Below are 25,710 nucleotides of genomic sequence, written 5' to 3'. Positions count from 1 at the left end.
CTAATTACAATCCCTCCCTCTCGGGGCATGTAATTAATTCACTGAGTTTAAAAAAAAAAAAAAAAGTCAGGATTACTCACACGGTCTTGAAGATGCAATGTCAGCTATTTAGGACAGAAACATCCAAGGCCGTGTTAGAACTCAGTTAGGACTACAAATGCGTTAAAGCAGGAACTGGCAGGCCTCTGGACTACAGCAACTATAGGACTCGTGCTTCTCGTACATGGGGCTATAATTTATGAAACTGAGCCCCAGATCCAGCCAATCAGTTTGCTCCTCATAACAAGTCTAACTGGCTCTGGAAAGCTGAAAGGGCTGCACTAGAACAACAAGGATGAGATATTCCACACAATCGTCTGCTTATCCGGAGTCACTTTTCCCTGTGAGGTCAGAGAAAAATCACAGATTCGCTGTCAGAGGGAAGGAGTGCAGATGACCTGGAAAAATGTGACTAGATCTGGAGCAAGATCTTGTCCGGCTTGGCCATCCCAACCCTGCCTGCATTCAAAGACTAAGCTACCCCCAGAAAGCCAAGGACAGCTACAGCAGCAAAACCTGAGGTAATTTTCGCCTTTTTATTTTTAGGAGGAGTAAGGCTATGTCAAAATTATGTACATGAAGTCCCTCGGGCAACAAGGGGTGCTCCCATTTTATTTTACCTGTTGCCACTCTTGTCTTCTGTACAGTCATTTGCTACAAAGTCTGAGGAGGGGGAGGCTTAAGGTACTTGAAACACGCTTGAAACCAAAAGGATCATCTGTGGGGGAAGAGAGGTCATTTTTCACAACAGTTTTAGCCCTACCTTTTCACACAGGCAGCATTTTTGCCCACCCCTTCCCCCCACAGAAACAAGAATAAAGGACCCTGAGGCAGGGAGGAGGGGAGAGGCATTTCATGAGCACAATACAATGCTTTTCCTATCTCAAAGGAAATAACTGTGCTCAGAGAGTAAATTGGGGAAGATAGGTTACTGCTCAGTTCCTCTGGCCCTTGGCACTGAGGCCACATGAGAAGGTACCAGAATGTACCGTGGTGGGATTGAGGAGGCAGACAGGGATGACAGAGCTGACGGAGCTCCCGTGGCCCTGTTGTTCCCTTGGCGATGTTTTCCTTAGTACCCATTACATTCCGAAGTGTTAGTTACAGCAATTACTTTTTACAAAGAACTTCTAAATTTGCAGTTATTAAAGGATCTGTGGGAAACATTTGTGAAGTGACTAAAATAGAAAGGGGGAGGGGAGGAAGAATTGACATTCCACATAATCCAAACACCACACCCTCAGATGCTTGACATACTTCACTTAATGATAAATGTTTCCAAATCCTCAGCAAATCATGTGTCTTCAAACAAATTTTGTTCCAAGCGTAACATCAGCAACAACAACAAAGCTTTGTAATATACTTTCAAAGAACAAAATCAATCATTATGCATTCCACGTGACAACAGAATCCTTACAATATTAAAATCGTGTCAGTTTTACGTGTTCCCAAAGGAAAAAGTGGGGAAGGGAGACTCACTTTGTTAAGTCATTAAAAAAAAACAACAGGAGCAATAGAGACATTTATGCACTTTTTGTTTGCTGCAGATAATTGAATTCAACATGAGATTTGACACCAAGAAGAAAAACATACCAGGACACAGAGAACAGAAAAAGTCATCCATCGGCAATTCCCACCCCCAAGGTTTAGTCTTTGAAGTGTCCAATTTGTGACTAGCCAGGGAACGATATTTCTCCTCGGCACAATTTTTTTTCCAGTTGCTGAAACTGTTGTTCCCTTTAGTCTAATTTAATGTGGATTATCTAGTCCAATGTGGGAAGCAGGCCCTTACGTTAATATTGTCACTGATTCCTCAACATACAACTCCCCGTGTCCTATTACCTTAATAAAATTCCATTAAAAGCCCCTCCAAGTCCCATGTCCAGATCTCCATTTGTCAATAGACAAGGCCAAGAATACCCTAAATTGAGGTCCCTAAGTCATGTCACATGTGTTTGTCCCAACATTTCCCAGAGGGAGACTTCACCTCCAAAATCTTTGGACACAACCATCTCACCACCCAAGACAATGGCCAACAAGCATCTAGCAAGTCTCTCACTTAGCAGCTTTCATGGTTTCTCTACATTCTGTGTCAACACACAGCTAAGTTCCAGACTGACCCCCAGCTCCCTGACCTTGACTTCAAGGTGTTCATCTGCTCATAGGTAATGTTTGCCCCCAAAACAGTCACGATGGGAGCTTTCTGCACTGCCATTGCCTCCCAGAACTTTAATCTAATCAACTGTGGTAAACTCAGACATGTTACTTGCACTTGACAATGTTAGGGGGATTTAGATACTTCCTAGCTGGAGCCCTCACACAGCAGTGAAATCCTGACACTGAAACGAAGAAAGTGCTGCCTCACCATGATCCAGCCTGAGCTGATCGTGCTGTTTACATTTGTTTCTTTGCCCTATTAACAACAATGCCAAGAAGGAAAATACTACAAAATATACATACCAATATAATCATCTTCTCTGGGCTCAAAGTGCCAGTGTGATGTGTTAGAGTCTGCTTCTAGCAACCATGTTTCTTAACACATCAGGGTTTCTATCAAGAGGTTCTGGGTAGGGACCCACTCTCTTATCATCACCACCAATTAGTGTTGGCTAGGACATCAGGCACTGTCTAAGAAGTTCATGGTATTCAAGGGTCACCCAAACAGCTGGATTCAAGTCTTACTCATTTCTTTGATCACAACCTCACAGACAAGAATTAAGATGATCCTGATAAAAGCAAAAGAGCTCAGGAATGCAAACCTTTTTCTGAACAAAGAGCTGTCAGCAAATCTCAAATATCAGGGCAGCCACAGTTGACTGAAAAGTGTCCCTCAACCTGGGCCAAGAATGATTCTTACTTCCATAAGCAAATTTATCTGGCCCTGTGGTTTATGTAGCCAAAAGAGTCACTTGTGCGGTAACTATAGGAAATGCTCAGACCCACCACGTTGACACACCACTGGTGTGGCAAGCCAGTTCACACTGACAGGGTATAAATCCACTCTAGGTACTGTGAACAGAAAGCCCTGTTCTTTTCACAATGCTGGACTCTGCCTCAAGATACCCTAGCTCTTGGGACCACTTTGCTGCTTGGCAAAGGCTGATACCTCAAATGCTGACACTTGGAGCCAGCATCTTAGGATGTAAACTGAAAGAGAAATAGCTGCTTAGAGAAGTGATAACAAGGCTTGTCTCACTTTAACAAAGCAAAGAATAAAATTTACACTTAAATAAAAAGACATGGGTACTAGAAATTTAAATCTATGGTCATCACTGGGATGAAGTTCATGCTCTTGGTTCAGGTAACACAACACTTTATCTGGGCACATGGATCTCAAATTCAAATTTGCTCTTGGCACATGGGTATTTCTGGTTGGTTAGTGGCTTTTGTTGTTGTTCTAAAAAGACAGGAGCGTTAACCCATGAAGTGATGGAGCCTACATTTTTGGTTTTGTTTTTTTGTTTTTTTTTTTTAAATTCAGCCTCTCCTCAGAACATGAATGTATGGAACATACAAATAAGATTGTAAAAACATATTACATTTAAAATTAACATAAGCCAATAAACTTTTGCATTCCTACATGGTCAAAACTCATCTTCTAGATAACAGGATCTCAAAAGAAGGGTCAATTTTTCTTTGCCCCTACTGTTTGTCAAAGTTTCCCAAACTCCATGTGACACTACATATACCAAAAAATGGCAGTTGCTTACATTTAGTAAGAGAAAAATGTGCATTCCTAATATGTGATACTAAAACCACCTCTTTGTTTCAAGCTAAGGGTAAGCACTGTAACATGGAGGTTCACAGCATAGATTCTGAGTTGGGCCACTTGGGTTCAAATACCAGCTCTGACCCTTAACTGTGGACCCTGGACAAATTATTTAACAGCCGTATGCCTCGGTTTCCTTATCTGTAAAATGGTCCCACACACAATCATTACCTCCTGGGCCTGGGTGAAGATTCAACAGACAACACATGCTGAGAACTAAGATTTTTACACAGTTAGGGTTCATCATTATGTTCATTGTGATAAGCATACACAATAGCCAACATGGAAGTGAATTACTCAACAGCCAGAAATGCTGAAATATATCTACTAATATCACATAGCTCATTTCCGGTAATGTTTATAAATAGACTTTTGTCTTCAGGCCTGCAAGATGACAACTCAGGGAGACATGTCAGTCGCTGTTGATTGCCAGTGTTCTGCCTAGTTGTCACCTGACACTTCTAACCTGGCCCTGCATCCAGTGTCATACCACAACGCTAACCTAGGCGATGACACAGGAAGGTGTGATTGTAGCAGACATGATTCCTATGATAGTTGGCATAAAGTTCAAGCTACTTTAAAGATTCCTGCGTGAGCAGGGAAATACAAATCAAAACCACAGTGAGATACCACCTCACACCAGTCAGAATGGCTAAAATTAACCAGTCAGGAAACGACAGATTTGGCGAGGAGGCGGAGAAAGGGGAACCCTCCTACACTGTTGGTGGGAATGCAAGCTGGTACAACCACTCTGGAAAACAGTATGGAGGTTCCTCAAAAAGTTGAAAATAGAGCTACCATATGACCCAGCAATCACACTACTGGGTATTTACCCTAGAGATACAAATGTAGGGATCCAAAGGGGAACATGTACCGGAATGTTCCTAGCAGCAACGTCCACAATAGGCAAACTACGGAAAGAACCTAGATGTCCATCAATAGACGAATGGACAAAGAAGATGTGAGATGTATATATGTATGTATGCATGTATATGTGTGTGTGTGTGTGTGTGTGTGTGTATAGGAATACTACGCAGTCATCAAAAGAAATGAAATCTTGTCATTTGCAACAATGTGGATGGAACTAGAGGATATTATGCAAAGCAAAATAAGTCAATCAGAGAAAGACAATTATCATATGATCTCTCTAATATGAGGAATTTGAGATGCAGGGCGGGGGGTTGTCAGGGGTAGGGAAGGAAAAAATGAAACAAGATGGGATTGGGAGGGAGACAAACCATAAAAGACTCTTAATCTCACAAAACAAACTGAGGGTTGCTGGAGGTTGTGTGGGTAGGGATAGGGTAGCTGGTTGATGGACACTGGGGAGGGTATGTGCTGTGAATTGTGTAAGACTGATGATTCACAGATCTGTACCTCTGGGGCAAATAATAGATTACATGTTAATAAAAATACATACATACATACATAAAAGATTACTGCATGAAGGCAAAAAAATAATGGAAGCCATTAATCTTCAGTCATGGTACCCTAACAAAAAAAGATATGAAGGAAGGAAAAAAAGAGAGTTACCTATAACCAAGAGCTGTGCTGATTATCCAACTACATGAACCATGTCTAGAATTCATCCTGACTTCTCAGCTTAAATATGAGAAAACACTGAAGCTAATTATCTCCTTTCCTTCCTGTGATGGGAGATTTCTCAGAGCAGGGGATATTAACTGGGATTTCAACCTGCTCATGAAGAAGGTACAGAGGGAATAAACAGAGTCAACTTGGTAAAGGAAGAGCCACCCTAGGGAAGGACTGTGTACTTCTAAACTCAATGATTCATTCATTCACTCACTCACTCATAAGTGGTCTTGCCCCTATCCCCTCTCACTGCCTCATAACAGCAAAACTCCCAGCCCCTCGCCCTCTGCCCCAGACACATCTAACTGCTTACAGTTCCTGAAGGAGCACCTACTTTCTCTCTCACCCTTCTGTAGAGGTACCCCTTCACCTGTCTGCCCTTCTTCACATCCCCACCTCCCTCCCAGTGAGCCTCTTTCTACCCACCTCCTCTCCATGGAAGGTGGTTATTGCCTACTGAGTAGATTAATGGATCAGTACCACTTATCACATGAATTAACACTAAAGGACTAATAAACAGTAGGGAAACTGGCGAACATTTTTATTTTAGAAAAAAAAGAAGTTTTAAGAATGAAATCTGGGGCACTTCACAAAATTCAAAATGAAATCAAGTATTAAAGCTTAATACACCTACAAACTCTTTGCTGAAGTTAGAGAATCATCTCTGGTCTTTCTCAGCAAGTTGATAAAGAAACTCAGAAGGGGGCACCTGCATGTCTGATTTGGTTTTGGCCCCGGTCATGATCTCATGGGTCACGAGATCGAGCTCCCATCAGGCTCTGCACTCAAGAGGGAGTCTGCTTGAAGATTCTCTCCCTCTGAGCCTTTCCCCACTTGTACATGCATGCACTCTCTCCCTCTTTTTCAAATAAATCAATCTTGGGAAAAAAAAAATAAAAAGGAAAGAAATTCAAGGAAACCCACCATGGTTGCTAGAAATGGCTGCATAAGTGAAAGTTTTATATGGAGGCTGGCAGGGAGTTGAATGAGCTAAGTCTCAGTTATTCTAAATATCTGTTCCTAGCACAGGAACATGAAGGCCAGAGGTCTCAGATTCAGAGGTAGGGGATCACCTCCCTTTGCACCCTATGCGGGTTCAGTGACAGAGTCAGACATGAAGTCTCTCTCCTGGGCCCCCTTGTGCCCTGAGGCCTTGTCACATGGGGCATCGCTGCAGTCCAGGCCACTGACTGAAGGGACAGTCACCTGGCACTGGACACTGAACAAAGAAAAGGAGGATGGGAGGGGTACAGAATCATAGTAAATTATGTGCTGGAGAGTAATCTTCAGGATCGTGAACCAGGTCCAGTTTGTCTCTCCCACTTCACCTCTACTCTCTCCTTGACACCAAAAAAAGTTTTTCCAGTCTCCCTAACTTCCTCCACAAAGGAGCGTGCCCTCCTCTGCTCCCATCAAAACAACTGTTATGCGTGCCATCCCCAGAGCAGCCATATTAAAACTGTTGGTGCGAGTATGATTAAATTCTTCTATTATCTCCCAAGTAGCACTCAGTTTTCTAAAAATAAAGTTGAGAACCAAAGAAACAATCACATTGAACATTTCAAGCCCCTTGGAGCAGGACGGTCAAGACATGCAGAAGGCAGACAGGGCTTTCTGGGTCCTGGGCAGCCCACAAGCACACCCACTGACTTCTCCTCTCAAGAGTGGCCGGCCCTATATGCAGAGATCTGGACCAAGGGGAATGCTAAGTTTTCAACCCTCCATGCAATGCCACCACTTACAGCTGGAGATTACAAGCTACACAGCCATTCATGCCAGCCCTGCCTCTACGGTCTCTAGGTCTTCCCTCTTTACATCAAGAGCACAGGCTGCTGTCAGTGAAGACAAGATTTCTCACTTACTTAACCCTCCTACAATAGAGGTCAATGATTGGTGCCTCGAAAGCAGTTTGGCTCTGGAGACTCCTTTATGATTACCAGCAACTAAAAGAGGCATAGCTTGCTCCATGTCTCCTGGTCCATTGGATTTTTTTTCTTTTTGCCATAAGAATTTAAGCACAGAAATAAGGGGGGAGTAAAAGAGCAGACTGCACCTGAGTTCCATGTGCATTATAAAATAATACAGCAGCTCTGGAATTCCATGTGCTTCAGAATTATAGAAGGTGTTGTTTCGACTGGGCAAAACCCTGACTCCCACCACAAAGTGTTCATCCTGTGGGTCTACGATGGATCCTAGAAATCAGTGTGCTTTTTCCTTTTTAAACATTTATGTATGTATTTATTTATTTATTTGAGTGAGAGAAACAGAGCATGAGTAGGGGGAGTAGCAGAGGGAGAGAGAAGCAGGCTCCCCGATGAGCAGGGAGCCAGATGAGGGGCTCAATCCCAGGATCCTGGGATCATGACCTGAGCCAAAGGCAGACACTTAACCAACTGAGCCACACAATGAAATCTGAGTTTTTATTGGCACCCTTGATGTTTGCAAAGCCATGTGTTCATATATAACTCATTAAGAAACATCAAGAGAGGGCGCCTGGGTGGCTCAGTGGGTTAAGCCGCTGCCTTCAGCTCAGGTCATGATCTCAGGGTCCTGGGATCGAGTCCCACATCGGGCTCTCTGCTCGGCGGGGAGCCTGCTTCCCTCTCTCTCTCTCTCTCTCTGCCTGCCTCTCTGTCTACTTGTGATCTCTCTCTCTCTCGCTGTCAAATAAATAAATAAAATCTTTAAAAAAAAAAAAAAGAAACATCAAGAGAGTGCATGTAAACCTCTTAAGATCAAGCCTAGCACATTGCAAGTGCTCATCACTTGCTACTTATAACTATTAATAATCAGAACTGATCCCAACTTTGCATGCTCGACTTGGACTTGACCTTTTTCTAAATGAAAATTGCGCACAGGCATGGCAGCATGGTAGCAAGTCAGGGGCTGGTTTCATACAAGGAAAGAGAAAGTAAGACAAAGTCTACTGTGCATTCTTCTAAAGACCTGTTAGCCACTGATGAAAACTCTTGAGGCCTAATTACTACCCCCCCACTTCCACAGTATCCACAACTCTGAAAAGATAATACCGGAAGCAATTGTCTATGGACCAGAAGTTCCCAAAGTAAAAACACTCCCAATACTGGCACTTTCAGTTTTTCAGCCTCAGACCCAGAAAGAATACAAGGTTATTTGTTTTGGAGAACAAAGCAGGCTGTAGGTAAACATGGAGTTTTGAAATGGTTGAGTCCACCAATTTAGCACAATATAAAAGCCTATCTCAAATCTGATTGGCTGGTGTGTTCTGTGAGTCTTGGCTCTTTTCCTCTGCTGTGGACATGGGTCCTCCCCAGGTGGCAGGAGCTAACTGTGTCTATTTACACTTGGAATCACTCCTCACAATAAATGGGATGATCCTTCAGGAAATCTTCTGTTTAGTTGGCATGCTCCCAAGGATATGACAAAGCTCTGTTGTTTAAGAGCATAAATAACAAAAACTTTGTTCTTCCCAAACCAAGAGGGAAACTGGATCTATCCAAAATCACTTGGTCTTAAACTGCGTAAGGATGACAGGAATGAAATATTATTTTAGGCTGTCGGACAGCATCACTCAGGCTCCTCTCCTGGCCTCAGAAAACAATGACTCAATATGGCCTTTTTCTGACAGGAAAATACTGTTCCAGAGATTTGGAACAGGGGTCCTTCCTGCATTTAAACCAATGGAAGCTATTCAAACCGCACTTAGTTTTCTTGCTTTGAATCGCAGGCAGAGGAACACAGCTGTTTGTACTCACATAGAGAAAGTAAAATAGAAACTCTAAATTGGGGGAAAAATTTTTAAGTATTTTCTTAGTCCATCCCAGGTGCTTGACATGTATTTTATAGTTTGATTCTCTCAGCAATCTCTTGAAGGTTATACTAGCCCCATTTTTACCAAGAATAAGAGAGGTTAAGTAAGTTTCTCTAAGGACACAGAGTTGATTAAGTGTCAGAGCTGGAAAGTAGAAGTTGAAGTAGCTTCAAATCCTACCTGTTAAGATTTAAATGAAAAGTCTCCTGTGTTCCTATTAATATAATTTTACATAAATGTGATTATTTTGTTTTATAACCTGCTTTGTACCCCTAAGTAACTCTCCACATCATATGGAAAGCCCTGCAACATCACTTTTATTGACACCACAGGATTTCCTAGAAGGCAATTTACTAGAATTGATTACACCAGTCCCCTACTGATGAACATTCAAGTTGTTTCTATTTTTCCTTGTGCATATGCTTTTGCAAACCTATTTTTACATTGATGCAGTTATCCCCTAAGTAAGTTCTCAACTGAGAATTGCTGGACAAAGAAAGTGTATTGTTTTTCCCTTTTCATTTTACACTTCAGCACACATCACCCAATTGCTCTCCAAAAGGTGTGTCACTAGGGCTCTTCTGGCATCTAAAACCAATGGAAACTACTGGTAGTGGCGTGAGTGTGCCCATTTCTTCACACTTACAGGCATGCCAGGTTCAACCAACCATTTACATTTCTGCCAAAATGACAGGGGTCACACCAAGAATGTTGTTATTTTTATTTGCATTTCATTATTAGGAAAACCAGACTTTGCTTTTCTCTATGTTTTGGTCACTTGCAATTCTTTCAGAAATTAATCATCCCTATCCTTTTTCTATTTTCTATGAGCGTCTGGACTCCAAAATTCACCACAAATCCTTTCTCCTGCCTCTTACTTTCTCATTGTCCCTGCCACCCTAATGGACACTTTGATCTAGAGCCCAGAAAAATTCGGTAACATATTGCCACGGTGATTAGTCAAGTTCCATAAAACATGTTCCAAGAAGAAAAACTGGTTAAGTCGAAAGGACAAAAAGCCATAAAATTCTCCTCAGTCTCTGCTTCAGAAAGAGGTCGCCCCCTGACTTTATCGGCATTTATCTTATAAAAAAACAATGATATGTTCAAATTGAATCTCGCTCTTTAGCACAGAGGAATTTGGAGAACAAGAGAGGGGCCAAGACCAGTTTGGAGGAACATCCCCAGAACAGGGAGTGGGGAGGCAGGGAGGACACACACATCAGTCCTGCAGGTAGGGGCAGACCACAGACTCATCGATGGTCTGTGCTGAGGCCCAGGTTAGAGATGTCCTTGCTTAAAGAAAACTGAGGCTCACAGGCAAAAAGTGACTTGTCTGAAATCAATTTGCAAATGGTAGTCTCTTGACTCCCTGGGCAGAGCTCATTTTACTGGAGGATACTGGCCAGAAGTAGAGCATAGCTCAGGGTGAATGGCCAGAGCCTAAAACACAGCCTGCCATATGCACAGGATTATGCTGGAAGGCCTCAGGACAACAGAACCATCACTGCAGGCTCAGGCATTTGTGTACTGGGGACCTAGACCACATGGTTGGACAGCATTGTAGCTGTCAGGCTGGGCAAGGTTCAGACTGGCCATGGCTGGAGGATGACAGGAACGATGTTGGGCTGCCCTCTTGTTTCCCTACTCAAGAAAGAAAATAACCAAATCCAAATGGCAAAATGGGGCCACTCTTCAAGTCTCCAGCTTCTTCCTTACAAATATCACTTGGATTATTGGCTTAGCTTGATGAATCTCATCTGTTCAGAATCAGCCAAATCCATGGTCTGAGCAAAAGAAGACCAGGCTTGGTGCTCCTAGCCTCCCAGAGAGGCTTCTGCCTTAGCCCTCCCAAGACCCAAATGTGACCAGAATGTCTCAGGAGAGAACAGGACAAGGGCACCCTCTCCCAATTTAGCTGTGGGAAAATGCATGGGTCTTTATCCCCACTTGCATTTCCCTCTGGGAGACCAAAGAGAAGCAGCGAGAAGCTATCCAGTGGCATGAGCTCCTTCTGAATAGTACTCCTGCTGATCCTATCCTGAAGAGTTACCAATTCCAACAAAGACTATATTCCACCCAATACAGACCCCAGGGAGGCCTAAACAAGGCAGTCTTCATCTCTTCTTGGTTCAAAAGCATGTTTTTCTAACTCTAGACATCCTGTGGCCTAAATGAAGAAATGGCTCACACTGAGAGTTGAGGAACTGAGTAAGGACATCTAGAAAACTAGCCTAGGCCTGAGCAGAGATGACTGCATTGGGCCAGAAGCTACCCATGCACTGTGCCATTTAATGCTCACAAGGATCTTCCAAGATGGCTCTTAGTATCTGCCTAAGACAAAAGGGGAAACAATAAGGGTCCTGCTGGTTCTTCTAGAGAATTTCATTAACTTTCTTAAGGACTTTAAACATTTCTTCAAAAAGACAAAAAGAAAAGCACAGAGGACTCTGTCTCAAATGTTAACCTGTCTCCAAAGTTCATTCCTGGCCACTGAACCCATTGGCTCCCCTCAGCTTCCTCCCTGGAAAATAAGTGATCTCATGCAGGCGGCACTCTTTGGGAACAGGATATTTCCCATAAGAGAAAATGCTTTCCAAAATGTAGTGCTTACTTCAGGAAAGTTGTATAGATTCCCAGTCGTGACACAGTAAGTGTGATAACCCTCAATCAAGGAAAGACTTTGCAAGTAAATTCCAGCAACCCTACTGCTCATGAAAAACTCAGAAATAAATAAATAAATCAAAGAACCAGATGGGAGAAGTTATGTCAGTCCAGAACATTTGTGAACACATGAATTCTCCATCTCCAGGAATTCCAGAGGTCTTAATTTGCTGGCTTTGAAGATTGGACTATATGTAATCAGTTTCTGCTTCTTGCCACATTCATTTAATTTAGATTAGCCCATCTGTTTCTTTTCTTTTGTCTCCAAAAAGGATCCAAAGAAACTAACTCCCGATTCCAAGGATGAAAGTGGTACCACTGAAAAATGTGTAAGATTTACTTCTAATACACCTTACACAGCACTACACTGATAAAATACTTAATTCCATAGACTATCCAAAATGATATCTGACTTGATGTTAAACACTTACAAGAAATTTAATATACATTTACTTATTTATATCCATCCAGATAACAACGGTGATAATGCCATGCATTTATAAGAAACTTAGCTATTTTTTTTTAAGATTTTACTTATTTGTGAGAGAAAAAGAGCGAGAGAACATGAGCAGGGGGAGGAGCAGAGGGAGAGGGAGCAGCAGGCGCCCCGCTGAGCACGGAGCCCAACACAGAGCTCCATCCCAGGAGCTCTATCCCAGATCATGACCTGGGCCAAAGGCAGACACTTAACCAACTGAGCCACCCAGGTGCCCCCAAACTTGTCTATTTTCAAAGCACTTTCACAAATACTATTTTCAATGAAGCCTCGAAATCTCAGGGAGGCCTGGCAAGGAACCTTGTGCACAGAGCATGAAGGTTTGTGTTGGTGCTACACACTTGTTGGCTGTGTGACCTCAGTCAGGTCACTGAAAGGCTCTGAGCCTCAGCCCTCTCAACTATGAAACAGGAAAGGAACTTTTGTCTTCCTTGAAAAGGTGATGAGAGACCCAAAGATAACAGCTGCCAAAGGCACACCAAGTCCCTAACACACGGCAGGCATTTAGAAACGGAGAGGACGATTATGAGAAAGCAGGACTGATTGAATCACGCCCTCCCACAGCAGAGGGAATGGAGGATGGAGGGGATTAAATGACTGCCCAGCGACTGCAGCTACCAAGGGCCAGTGCCAGGACCAGCTCCCGGGTCTCCGACATGCCCAGAGGAAAAGATTCTCTGCTCTATTTGAAAACCTGAGATGTAAAAGATAAAATTTTTGCCAAAACAGGAGTGTTGGTCTCTGAACCTTGGGAAGAGCTGATTCAGGATTTCAGCAGCCTTTGCTCCTTCGAGGCCATTAAAATAAAACTTTCTCCCCATGCTAGAGTGGTCAACAGGAAACAAATTTAATTCAGGAGACTCTCTCTTCCCATTTGGATGGAGGCCAAACTTCCCAGGAACAGGGAGAGGGGGAAGCAGATGGAGTAGGGAGCATGATGCGGGACCCAACACCAGGACCTCGAGATCATGACCTGAGCAGAAGGCAGATGCTTAACCGACTGAGCCACCCAGGAGTCCCCAGGCAGAACTTTTTATCTGCGCTTTGCCAGGTCTAGAACAGCTCAGTGCTAGAACACTGGTATGTCTCTGGTTGGAACTTTTTAAAATTCAAGTATAATTAATGTACAATGTTATATTAGTTTCTGGTATACAGTATAGTAATTCGACAACTCTACACATTACTCAGGGCTCATCAATGTAAGTATACTTTTAATTCCCATTTCACACACCCCCCCCACCACCACCACCCATCTCTGGTCTGGCAAGAATATCCAATGGGAAAAAGATAGTCTCTTCAACAAACCGTGTTGGGGAAACCAGACAGCTATATGTAAAAGAATGAAACTGGACAACTTTCCTATGCCATACACAAAAATAAACCCAAAATGAGTTAAAGACCTAAATGTGGAACCTGAAAACCATAAAACCAGTACAAAAAAAACACAAGCAGTATTTACTCTGACATCAGCCATACCAACACTTTTCTGGATACGACTTTGGTAATGGAAACAAAACCAAAATTAAACTATTGGGACTACCCCAAAATAAAAACTTTTGCGCAGGGAAGGAAACCATCAACAAAAGAAAAAAAGGCAAGTTACTGCATGGGAGAAGGTATTTGCAAATGATATATTTTGTTAAGGGGTTAATATCCAAAAATACATAAAGAACTTATCCAACTCAACACCAAAAAGAAATAAATAATCCAACTCAAAAAAAGGGCAGAGGACATGAATAAATGTTTTCCCGAAGAAGAGATACAGATGGCCAATGGACACGTGAAAAGATCCTCCTCGTCACTCATCATCAGGGAACTTCTTTATAATACATTCCTATATGGTCAGCATTACCAACAATAATTTGAGATCTGCCTCCAAAAGTGAGGGAATTTTCAGAGCCTTAAAACAAGAACAAAAGTCTATGGGGCACCTGCGTGGCTCAGTCAGCTAAGCATCTGTCTTTGGCTCAGGTCACGATCCCAGGGTCCTGGGATTGAGTCTTGCATCAGGCTCCTGGCTCAGCCGAAGTCCTGCTTCTCCCTCTCCCTCTGCCTGCTGTACCTCCTGCTTATGCTCTCTCCTTTTTCCCACTCTGACAAAAAAATTATGAAAATTGAAAAAAAAATAGTTGATGGTACTCTGTGCAGCAAGCTTACATGAGCTTCTGTGAAATCACTGAAATAATCTAATACAGGTGAGTGTCACTCTCATTTCCAGATCTTTGTGATTATATAGATAGAATGTCTGGAGTACACATCACCATACTGTATCAATATAAACCTTAGTGAACAAAAAATGCAGAGACAGAGCTACGAAAACAAGTAAAAACATGCCTTGATCTCAAGACAGCATATTCTACCTGCTTAAGAAAAAAAATTAAAAAGTTGTAAATATTTTTTTGACACTCTGCCCACTGTGTGATTTAGCTAGCAACTGTTCCAAGTCGTTAGTAAATCCTCCCACCATTTCTTTCTTCTTGGCTTTATTTTTCTTAACTTTCTTTTGTCCTTTGCTTTTTTGTCTCTGCATTTCTTTGGTATTGCTAGCACTTACTTCTATTCCTTTATCTCTCCTCCATTCTTCATGATATGAAAGCGCTTTCAGGTAAGTGCTCAAGAAATGGCAAGGGGTATCATTATTATTCTTACCATCTTTATTACTTATGCCAACGCATTCTTATTTTGCATTCTCACTACTATCTCTTCAACTTGTTCTTCCAGCCTTTATCTGCTCTTCCCCAGATTTTTCAGAACATGGCACATAAATATTAATAACAAAAGTAAGATTGAATTTCTATTAACTTTTTTTTAAGCTCTGGAAGTACCCAAGCAGGTGGGCAACATCCATCAAAACCATCTGCAAACACAATTGTACTGAAACAAGAGGATATGAAAGACTTGTTTCTTGGTCTCGGTAAGCTTAGAGCCCAGTCAGAGTGACAAGCCACACAGTGAGCAAGACGGACATCTCGAAGAGGTGCAGGCAACTAGAGTTCACACAGAGGACCAAGTTCCAGCTAGCCAGGTAGAAGTGACCATGTAACGTTTTCTGAAAGGGAACTGCAAAAGAGAAAATAAAGATGAGAAGTCTGGGGCACGTGGGGAATAAAGGTATTCTGACCGACCCACCAAGGCCATTTGAGCATTTTCTATAGCTTTTTGCAGCCTCCTAGGGACTTCCCAGTTTTTTTGATGTCTTTATCATTTCTGTTCTGAGTATATGATCAAAAGCTGCTTTGGAACCTGAGAAAGCACTAATACGTCTTACTTTACACAATTTTTTTGTTATCTTTTTTGTTTCGTGATCCTGCATATTGCTTTTGTGCAACCACAGCCGCCTTCTCTAAGCCTTTCAAGTTTTTCAGGTCTTCTTAGGTATGTATTTTTAGCAGGACATGTGAAAGGTAACACTTTTCAAAAAGCAGTTCCGTGGCATCTGCTGTGTGAGGTATGGGATAACACGGCAACCTTGAGACTTTATTTCTGCCCTCACCCATTGGCTACATTGTCCCTCAAGCCATTCAGTCCTCCCTGCAAAAAAAGATCAGGTTGCAAAACGGCCTCATCCACACGGAAATAGGGATGCCAACACAAAATGATCTATACATATGGTCTGAATCGGTTAAATGGTTCACCAACTTCAGTGAGCCCCAAGCCTGGGACATAATCATTTTTACCATCTCTTTCAGTAGGCTACACCTTCTTTTTCAAAGGGATTTGACATTAAAGTTGATACAGTGACTTAAAAATTAAAACTCATCATGAGGAAAAGGGGGGAGGGATCTTTTAAGTGAGAAGCCAGACTCCTGATACCACAAGTTTCTAATTGTGTTCTTAATACAGATAGGATTTGAAACATGGTCTACAAAGAGAGGAGCTCCCCAAAACCAACCCTCTCCACAGGCCAACGCATAAAATGAGTCACCTGTGTGCTTTCAAGAAACATGCATTTTGTGTCAAAACAAAAGATGCAATGTCAAATTCAAATGTCTAAATGAATTCTTCTAAATCTCATATTCACACGAAGATGTACGTGACTGATCATCCCTGAAAGCTAACATTTCTTGTGAAGGGGATATTGGATAACTAGAAGGAGAAGGGGGAAGGAAGCTCCACAAGATGGCACAAGGAGGGGAGAGAAAGGGAACAGAGAAAACGTATCAGCTCTTTCACATTATTTCCCAAAGGCAATCATGGCAAAGGCCACTCACGGAGTTAGCACTGCACAAAACAGGGCTCTCTCTCTCTCTCTGCTCTCCTGGCACATGCAGGAATCCTGTCTCCTCTGCATGCTTGATTCCAATCGGAAAAGCATGAGTCACACAAAGTATCCCTTTCTCTACTCAGTTCTGTCTTTTGAAAGAAGAATGAAGAGCTCCAGGAAGCATACCCAGGAACATTTTCCTCCACGAGGAGACATTGAGCTGAACACCCTAGAATACAGCTGTGGATGTCTGCAGACTGCAGGAATTTCCCTGATTCTCTTCATCATAGGTTTGTTTTATCAGGCAATTTTCAAGCCTCCATGAGGCTCCCCTAGAGCCAACATAAGAGGCAAACCTCAGATCCATGTAGATAAAATACGCATAGTACACTACTTCAGTTACAAATATCTACTTTGAGTTCCAATTTACATGTTTTAAAAAAAAGGCTCATCCTGAAATTCATAGCCTTGATTTTTTTACCGAGTCCCCCAATTTGGTCCCGAGCTCCTTCCCCAAATTGTCATTTTAATTCAGTCCTGCATTCATGCAAACATAAATCCAGTTCTACCATCTTATCTTATGTATGTACCTCTTTGCGGGTGAGTGGGCTTTGGCATAGATTATAAGTCGGCCTGTCCTGCTCAGAACCAGACCAGCACCAACTGGAGAACAAACCCATTTGCCTATTCTTCATGGAGGCTTTCAAGTACAGCTGCCAGCCTGCTGGTACCAGATGGACGAGTGTGTGGCCCTCCTATGCACACAGCGTGAGGCTCAGGTCTCGGGCTCTGCAAGGTCGCTAAACTCTGCCAAGACTGGCCAACAGGCAGTCAGCACTACCAGAGGGCCTAATTCCATGGAGGAGACAAGAAATGACACAGTTCCTGAGCTGAAAAAACAGAATTTGTATCCACACCCACGTGCACACACACTCCTGCACACCTCTGCACACCTATACATACCTGCTCCTGATGGAGGGAGAAGACACTTATGAAATCCCAAAGAGAATAAAGTTTAAAATTAACGAAAAGTACTACCTAGGCTCTGAGGTTTGGAAGGGGCTATTTTGCAAACGCTTCTTCTACGTTCCAAAATAAAACACCAGGGTAAGGAAACACAGAGAAAAGGGGGAGATAGGGTGAACTTCTGAAAATGAGTAACTGAAGAGTTCATTTCCCCAACAGATAAGAGAAAAAGGCTTATGCTGTTAAAGAAAAGTAGACAGAATTTAAATTTTTTTGGAAAATGGAGATGAGTCAAAGAACAAAAAGGGGAAGGAGAGGAGAGAGGCAAAAGTTGGAAAGGGGGCTGAGTGCAAAGGTTTAAGCTGAGAAGACATCATGGGAAGGAAAGGGGACTGTAACTGAATAAATGTGAACTGTTTTCATTTCAACTTTCAGCCAAAATAAGTTATGAGATGTTTCGAAATGTGGAATTTAAGAGAAAAGAACAGGACTTCCCTTTAGGTAAATCATAGTTCCAGCGGGACAAAATGTTTTTTAACATTTTCTTTCCTCATTTTAAAATATACGTAATCATTCCAAGAATTTGTTGGGGGGAGAACAAACAAGGAAAAGAAATGCTTCTGGCTCCATCACTGAGAGAGAACCTCTGTTGATACATATTCTCAGTCCCTTACACCCACACCATGATTACGCTACCTATGCTGGCACTCTCTTTTCACATAGTGTGTCGTAATAAGCAGTTTTTCATTATACTAAGTCATCTTTTAGACATTTTAGAATCATGAGCTCTTTTGAGAATCAGATGAAATCCATGAAACTTGAGGACAATGCTCAAAAAGAGCAAAATAGGTCTCCTAGAGCTCAAGAACCACCTCAAACTGACTTCTAAACGTCAGACCTAAGTGGAATCTCTGGAACATGAGCTCATTGGTAAGCTGAGACTGCAATAACGGGTTTAATCACATAGCACAGACATGGTGTAGCAAGAAAGGACTTAATCTCAGCCATGGCCCTTAGTTTCTGGTTCTAGCTCTACATCTACATATGCTGGGTCTCTGGGATCCCTTCCATCTGTAAACCCCTGGAGGCCTGAGAACATCGACCTTCACAGATGTGTTGTAGTTAATCTGCTCTGTAGACGTTCCCTGGTTGGTTTCCATACCTAGGCTGGATTCCTTGGTGTTCAGGGACAGGCAGGACCTTATCTGACTCTATTTTGTATCCACTCCAAGAATATACATTAATGTCAATACTGCTGATTACACATCGTCACTGCCTTCCATGGTAGGTGTGTAACTCCACTGCACCTGACTTGATATAATAACCAGTAAATAACTGCTAAAATAAACCAACCAGAATTACTGAGATTCTATTTAGAATCTTCCAAAATTACATAAAAATAGATCTATTTTGTTCAGGTTGGCTATACTTCTACAAAATGTCTAGACATACGTATTCATTGGCCATCTCCTCAACTTAAATAAAATGTTTATTCAATGGATTCTCATTATTCCTATTAATTCTGTTCTTTTTTAAAGATTTATTTATTTATTTATTTATTTATTTATTTATTTATCTATCTGAGAGAGAGTAAGGGAAGGGAGAGAGAGAGAGAATCCCCAAACAGATTCCCTGTTGAGCAAAGAGCCCTATGGAGCTCGTTCCCAAGACCCTGAGATCATGACCTGAGCCAAAATCAAGAGTCAAGACACTCAACAAACTGTGCTACCTGGTGCTCCTTAATTCTGTTCTATTAAGTAACTGAGAACATCAAATTAGTAAATACTGAACTTCTATTCCTAGGACAAATATAGAGTTAGGTTCCTAGGAGCCTGTAGTCACATTTTCATCAACCCATCTATACATAACTTGGTTTTATATATGCTACTATTTAAGACACCTTATTTAACATATATTTCATTGATTCATTGTCATTGAACACATGGCCAATTGCACTATAACTCACACCTCAAAAAAATTCATCTAGCACATATCTATCTTCTGTAAGATACATTACAGCCTTCTTCTGCTTGGGAACGCTACACCACTCTTCAGCACTTCACTGGGGGCTGTTTCACAAAATTGCCAGCAAAAAGCACAGAAATACTAAAATGCAGCACTAAATATTCCAAGAAAAGGACACGGTTTACAGGATGAGAGGTGAAGTAAGAAGGCCGAATACTGCGTTATGAGAGACTAAGTAAATGCTTATTGTGTTAGTCAGGATTCTCCAGAGAAACAGAACCAGCTGGACCTAGATATAGAGACACAGAGATGTACACAGAGAGAGCCAGTGGTATAACTGTGAAAACTGGAGTATTAATGGTGTAAGACTCAGTCAAGGGCAGAAGACTCATGTCTTTGCTCAGCAGTCACGCAAAGAAAATCAATTCTCCCTTCCTCCATTTTTTTGTCCTATTCAGGCCCCAAAAGACTGGAGTATGCCCAACCACTCTGGGGACTAGGGGTAGAGGGGATCTTCTTTACTACCAGTACCATGCTATTCATTTTCTTTTTTTTTTTTCCTTTTTTCTTTTTTTTAAATTTTTTTTTTAATTTCTTTTCAGCGTAACAGTATTCATTGTTTTTGCACCACACCCAATGCTCCATGCAACACGTGCCCTCCATAATACCCACCACCTTGTTCCCCCAACCTCCCACCCCCCGCCCCTTCAAGACCCTCAGGTTGTTTTTCAGAGTCCATAGTCTCTCATGGTTCACTTCTCCTTCCAGTTTCCCTCAACTCCCTTCTCCGCTCCATCTCCCCTTGTCCTCCATGTTTTTTGTTATGCTCCACAAATAAGTGAAACCATAGTACCATGCTACTCTTACCCACTACCTTCACATCCACATCCACAAGCAATGTTTAACCAAGTATCTGGGTATCCTGTGACCCAGTAAAGCTGACACACAAAATTAACCATCACATTTGTTAAATCAAAAATACAAAATTTACTCTATGCCCTAGGCTCATAGATTCACCAAATACAAATCTTCATAAACTCCAAAGAATAAAGTGGTCAATTATTTGTATTTATTTCATAAGGAACCAGTCTGTGACCAAATATCATTTGCCAATAAAACACATTAGACTATGAGGGAACTTAGCGGACAATACCACATCACAGATGTTTTAAAAATTAATAATAAAATTTATTCTTAAAATGGTAACATAATATAGAAATTACTAATCTTGATTTATAAACAATAGAACTAAGGATCCAGAGTTGAAGTGATTTTCCAAGGATGCACAACTAGTGATTAACAGAGTTACTGTTTGAAGCCAGGTTTATTTTACTATAAAACTCACATTCCTGGGGCACCTAGGTGGCTCAGAAGGTTGAAGCCTCTGCCTTCGGCTCAGGTCATGGTCTCAGGGTCCGGGGATCGAGCCCCACATCAGGCTCTCTGTTCAGCAGGGACCCTGCTTCCTCCTCTCTCTCTGCCTGCCTCTCTGCCTACTTGTAATCTCTGTCTATCAAATATATGAATAAAATCTTTAAAAAAAAAAAAAAACAACTCACATTCCTGTGTATTGTTTATAGCATATTTCAGGGAAAGAAAAACACATTTCAAAGGTAAGAGCTTGGTTCACATTTCAAGCACTATATTAATGCTGAAAGAAGATAATATTGCAGCCAAAATAATTTTCTAGGTGAAGAAATCAGTCATAAGTCAAATACACAATTCCAGACCCAGCAGGAAGGTACCACATTTAGTTATTTTTCCAACAACTGATATCCAAAATTGAAAATATGCAATGAAACACAGCTAACCAATAACCATGCAAAAATAAAACTGTAACTAAATGATAAGGAAAGCTAATACAACAAGGAATCTATTGGACTGACTTTATAAACAAAAAGGATATGAAAGAGTTTTATGTGTGTGTGTTTAGAAAGTGAACCACTCTGAGATGGTGAAAGCCATTTCGGATCAAGACAACTGCCTATGTACTTTTGCATTATCTTTGCATACTTTCACATAGTTAAGCTAGGTTTACATGTTTTATGCTCCTTCTTTTTGAAAGTTATAGAAACAATTCCTAGAATGTTTTAATAACCCAGGACTATCCTTTAGTTTCTACACTAAACAAAGATCTTATGTTAAGTAATCAAATATTTGATTCCTTTGATCATCTGCACTTGATGAACACGTAAAAAAAAATTTCAGCTAAACATCTGTAAACTTTAAATGCTATAAATATAGAACTGCAAATTCCAATGCATTTCTGTTCACCCTTCGAGACATATATATATACACATATATATATATATATATAGTTTCTACCTAGCCAGATAAGGCTTAGAAGATCTTGAAGGACAATGGAAACAAAACAATGGAACATCTTCAAAATGCTGAAAGGTAATAATTACCAACTTAGAATTCTATACCCAGTAAAAATATCTTTCAGGAACAAAGATAAAACAAAGACACTTTCTGAAAAACAAAAACAAGGACTCCTTAGCAGCAGACATGTACTAGGAAAACACTAAAGGTACTCTTCAGACATAAAGAAAAAGGTCACAGCTAGAAAACCAAGATACAGAAAAAAATAAACATCCAAAAAAGGAGCTAAATATGTATTTTTTTAACATCTTAATTTTATTTTACTTTTTTCATGTTCCAAGATTCATTGTTTATGCACCACAACCCATGTCCATGCAATATGTGCCCTCCTTAATACCCACCAACCGGCTCACCCATCCCCCGACTCCCCTCCCCTCCAAAATCCTCAGTTTGTTTCTCAGAGTCCACAGTCTCTCATCTTTTGTCCCCCCCCAATTTACCCCAATTCACTTTTCCTTTCCTTCTCCTAATGTCCTCCATTTTATTTCTTATGCTCCACAAATAAGTGAAACCATATGATAACTGACTTTCTCTGTTTGACTTATTTCACTGAGCATAATCTCCTCCAGAATAGCCAACTTTTGTAAATACGCATTTTTGGGAAGTGCCCAGGAAATGCCAAGTATTCATTTAATCTTGGGATTTAATGAGTCAATGATGCATGTAACAACTTCTGTTAATCTCTTAGAAACACAGAAAAGGATACTATCTACCAAGGCCAGAGATAGAGAAAAGTAAATGATAATAAGAATAATTTTTTTTAAAACCTCAAACCAAAAGAAAGTAAAAAAAAGAGAGAAAGGAGATTTTAAAAATGGAACAGATAGAGAACAAATAAAAACATGATAAATTCAAATGCAGCATATATCAATGATTGCATAAGATTAAATATTTTAATTAAAGGACAAAAATTGCTGGGCTGGATTAAACAAAAAAGATACATGCTTATATGAAGCATTCCTCAAATATAAGTATTTCAAGAGATTGAAAGTGAAGGATGGGGGAAAGTCACCATGCAAACACCATCCCCAAATACAGCTGAGGTCATGATATTCATACCACACAAGGCAGACTTTAAGACAAAAAGTGTAAGCTGAGATAAAGAGGAATATTTCACAATGAAAAGGGGCTCAATTTACCAGAAGATAACAATTCTAAAAGTGTAAGTTCCTAATGGCATAGACTGAAGATATTTAACATAAAACTGGACAGAATTAGAAAGAAAAGTAATAGATCCACAAATCATGATAGAACATTTTAACACATCTTTCTTGTAACAGATGTAATACACAGAAAAATAATCAGTAATTACTGATTATGAAAATATAAATAACAAGATTGAAAAACTTTATTTTATTAACACATATAGAACACAGCCCCTATTAACAATAGAATATATATATTTTTTACTTTAAGTGAACATCATGGAATTAAGCCAGAAATGAATAAGGTAAGTAGAAAATCCCCACAGGTTTGGAAATTAGTGACACATTTGTAAATAACACATGGATCAAAGAATTCTCAGTAGAAATTCAGATGTATTTTGAACTAAGCAAAAATTAAAATCTTGCAAAGGAAATTTTGTGTGATACAGCCAAATCTGACCTGTGAGGAATGTATGTAGTCTTAAATGTATATATTGGATGAGAAAAAAGCCTGAAAATCATTTATGTTAGGATCTATCTTTAGAAGTCATGTAAGAACAGCAAATTAAAACCAAAGAAAAGAGAAGAAAATGAAAAAGTAAGAATAGAACTAGTGGACATCTTTTATTATTTTTTTTTAATTTTTTATTTATTTGACAGAGAGAGAGATCACAAGTAGGCAGAGAGGCAGGCAGAGAGAGAGGAGGAAGCAGGCTCCCTGCGGAGCAAAGAGCCCGACACGGGGCTCGATCCCAGGACCCTGAGATCATGACCTGAGCCGAAGGCAGCGGCTTAATCCACTGAGCCACCCAGGCGCCCCAGTGGACATCTTTTAAAACTACAACAGAGAATATCAACAAAGCCAACAATGAACAGATGATTCTTTGAAAAGTCTAATAAATCTGATAAACCCTGCTGAGACTAACCAAGAAAGAAATGAGATTAGAAAAGTTACAAAATATCCACTATCTATCCCCCAGCTCATGAGGCTAGCATTACCTTGACACCAAAACCTGAAAAAGTTACTTTAAAAATAAAAAAATAGGAAGAAAGAAAATTCAGATCAGACTCTCTCATGTGATAAATGCCAAAATCTTAAAATATTAATATATATTAATAAGAATGTAATATATCATAACTACATTCAGTTTATTCCAGGAGCTCAAAGTTGGTTTAACAAGGGTGCCTGGGTGGCTCAGTGGGTTAAGCCTCTACCTTCGGCTCAGGTCATGATCCCAGGGTCCTGGTGCCTGCCTCTCTGCCTACTTCTGCCTACTTGTGATTTCTTGTCTCTGTCAAATAAATAAATAAATAAATCTTTAAAAAATTAAAAAATTAAAAAAAATTTTAAAAAGTTGGTTTAACATTCAAACTATCAATTCAGTAAATTCAACCAGATTAATACACTGAAAGAGAAACCTCTATCATTTTGATTCAGAAAAAGCATTTGATAAAATTTAACATCTATTTATCTAATAGAGAATATTCACAGAAATTCTCAAATACCACAGCAAACTTCACATTTTATACCATAATATTGAAAACTTTGTTTGAGATCCAGAAAGGGAAAAGGATATTTGCCATCATCATTTCTATTCAACACTGTACGTAAGGCCCAGGCAAAGTAATAAGACAAAATAAAAGCCAAACAAACAAAGAGCATAGGACTGGGGGAAAAAAGTAAAAATATCAATGTTTTTAGATAATGTGATTGTTATTCAAGAGAATCTATAAAGTATTTGAGTTAATCAGAGAGATGATCTAGAAAAATCAAATGTGTATCTGATACTAGCAACAGAAAATGAATTTACAAAATTAAATAATTTACAACAGCATCAAAAATGTCAAATACACAAAAATATATCTAACAGAAGATATATCAGACCACTATTGTGGGCTCTTCTCCTGTCTTTTGTCAAAACCCCACTGGTCTTAATTATTTCAAGTATCAATATCTGAGAAAGTAAATCTTCACTCCTTGTTCCTTTTCTTTAGAGCTCTGTTAGCTATTCTTAGCTAACTTTATTTCTATATAATTTTTAGAATATTTGCCTCTGTTAAAAAAAAAGTTAAGACTGTTGGTATTTGTATTGTGAAGCATTGACTTCATGGAAGAACTGACAACATTATGGTTGGTACATAAATATGCATGATTGTATGTATGATTATGTGGACCTTCTATAAGAATTCCAACAAAAACCACTGGATGGTACTCTAGATCAGGATTTTTTAAACTGCAAGCTACATGGTTAGCAGGTTACAAACCCCCCTATTTTCCATCAGATAGGAATTATCAAAGTGCATCACATGTCATAAGATTAAGAATTTTTTTCATGGGGGTGCCTGGGTGGCTCAGTGGGTTAAAGCCTCTGCCTTCGGTTCAGGTCATGATCTCAGGGTCCTGGGATCGAGTCCCGCATCAGGCTCTCTGCTCCACAGGGAGCCTGTTTCCCTCTCTCTCTCTGCCTGCGTCTTTGTCTACTTGGGATCTCTCTCTGTCTGTCAAATAAATAAATAAGAAAAAAAAAATTTTTTTTTTAAAGAATTTTTTTCATGAAACTTTTGCTTAAGTGATATACATATAATATCCACACACAGGTATCTGTATGGGTAGACAGAGGGTATGATTTTTAAAAATCTGTTTCTTACTCTCGTTTGCAATAAAAATTTTTGAAAAACCATGCTCTGAAAACA

General features: G+C 40.4%; 1 protein-coding gene across 2 annotated transcripts in view; it reads right to left on the bottom strand.

Annotated features, from left to right (window-relative positions):
* The window catches only part of PDE4D (phosphodiesterase 4D), a 1,501,314-nt gene that overhangs the window by 1,462,348 nt on the left and 13,256 nt on the right, over window positions 1–25,710 (bottom strand). The window contains exon 1 of one of the 2 annotated variants that reach the window (XM_045999296.1): window positions 81–156. The exons of the other annotated variant lie outside the window; for it this stretch is intronic. The gene's annotated coding sequence lies outside the window, so the exon portion shown is untranslated. Of the gene's footprint in view, window positions 1–80; window positions 157–25,710 lie in introns of those variants that run through there. 2 annotated transcript variants of the gene reach the window in all.

This window comes from Meles meles, chromosome 3 (genome assembly GCF_922984935.1).
Source record: "Meles meles chromosome 3, mMelMel3.1 paternal haplotype, whole genome shotgun sequence".
NCBI classification, from domain to species: domain Eukaryota; kingdom Metazoa; phylum Chordata; class Mammalia; order Carnivora; family Mustelidae; genus Meles; species Meles meles.
Note: the sequence above shows the minus strand (reverse complement) of the source record. Positions and strands in the feature narration are given on the sequence as shown.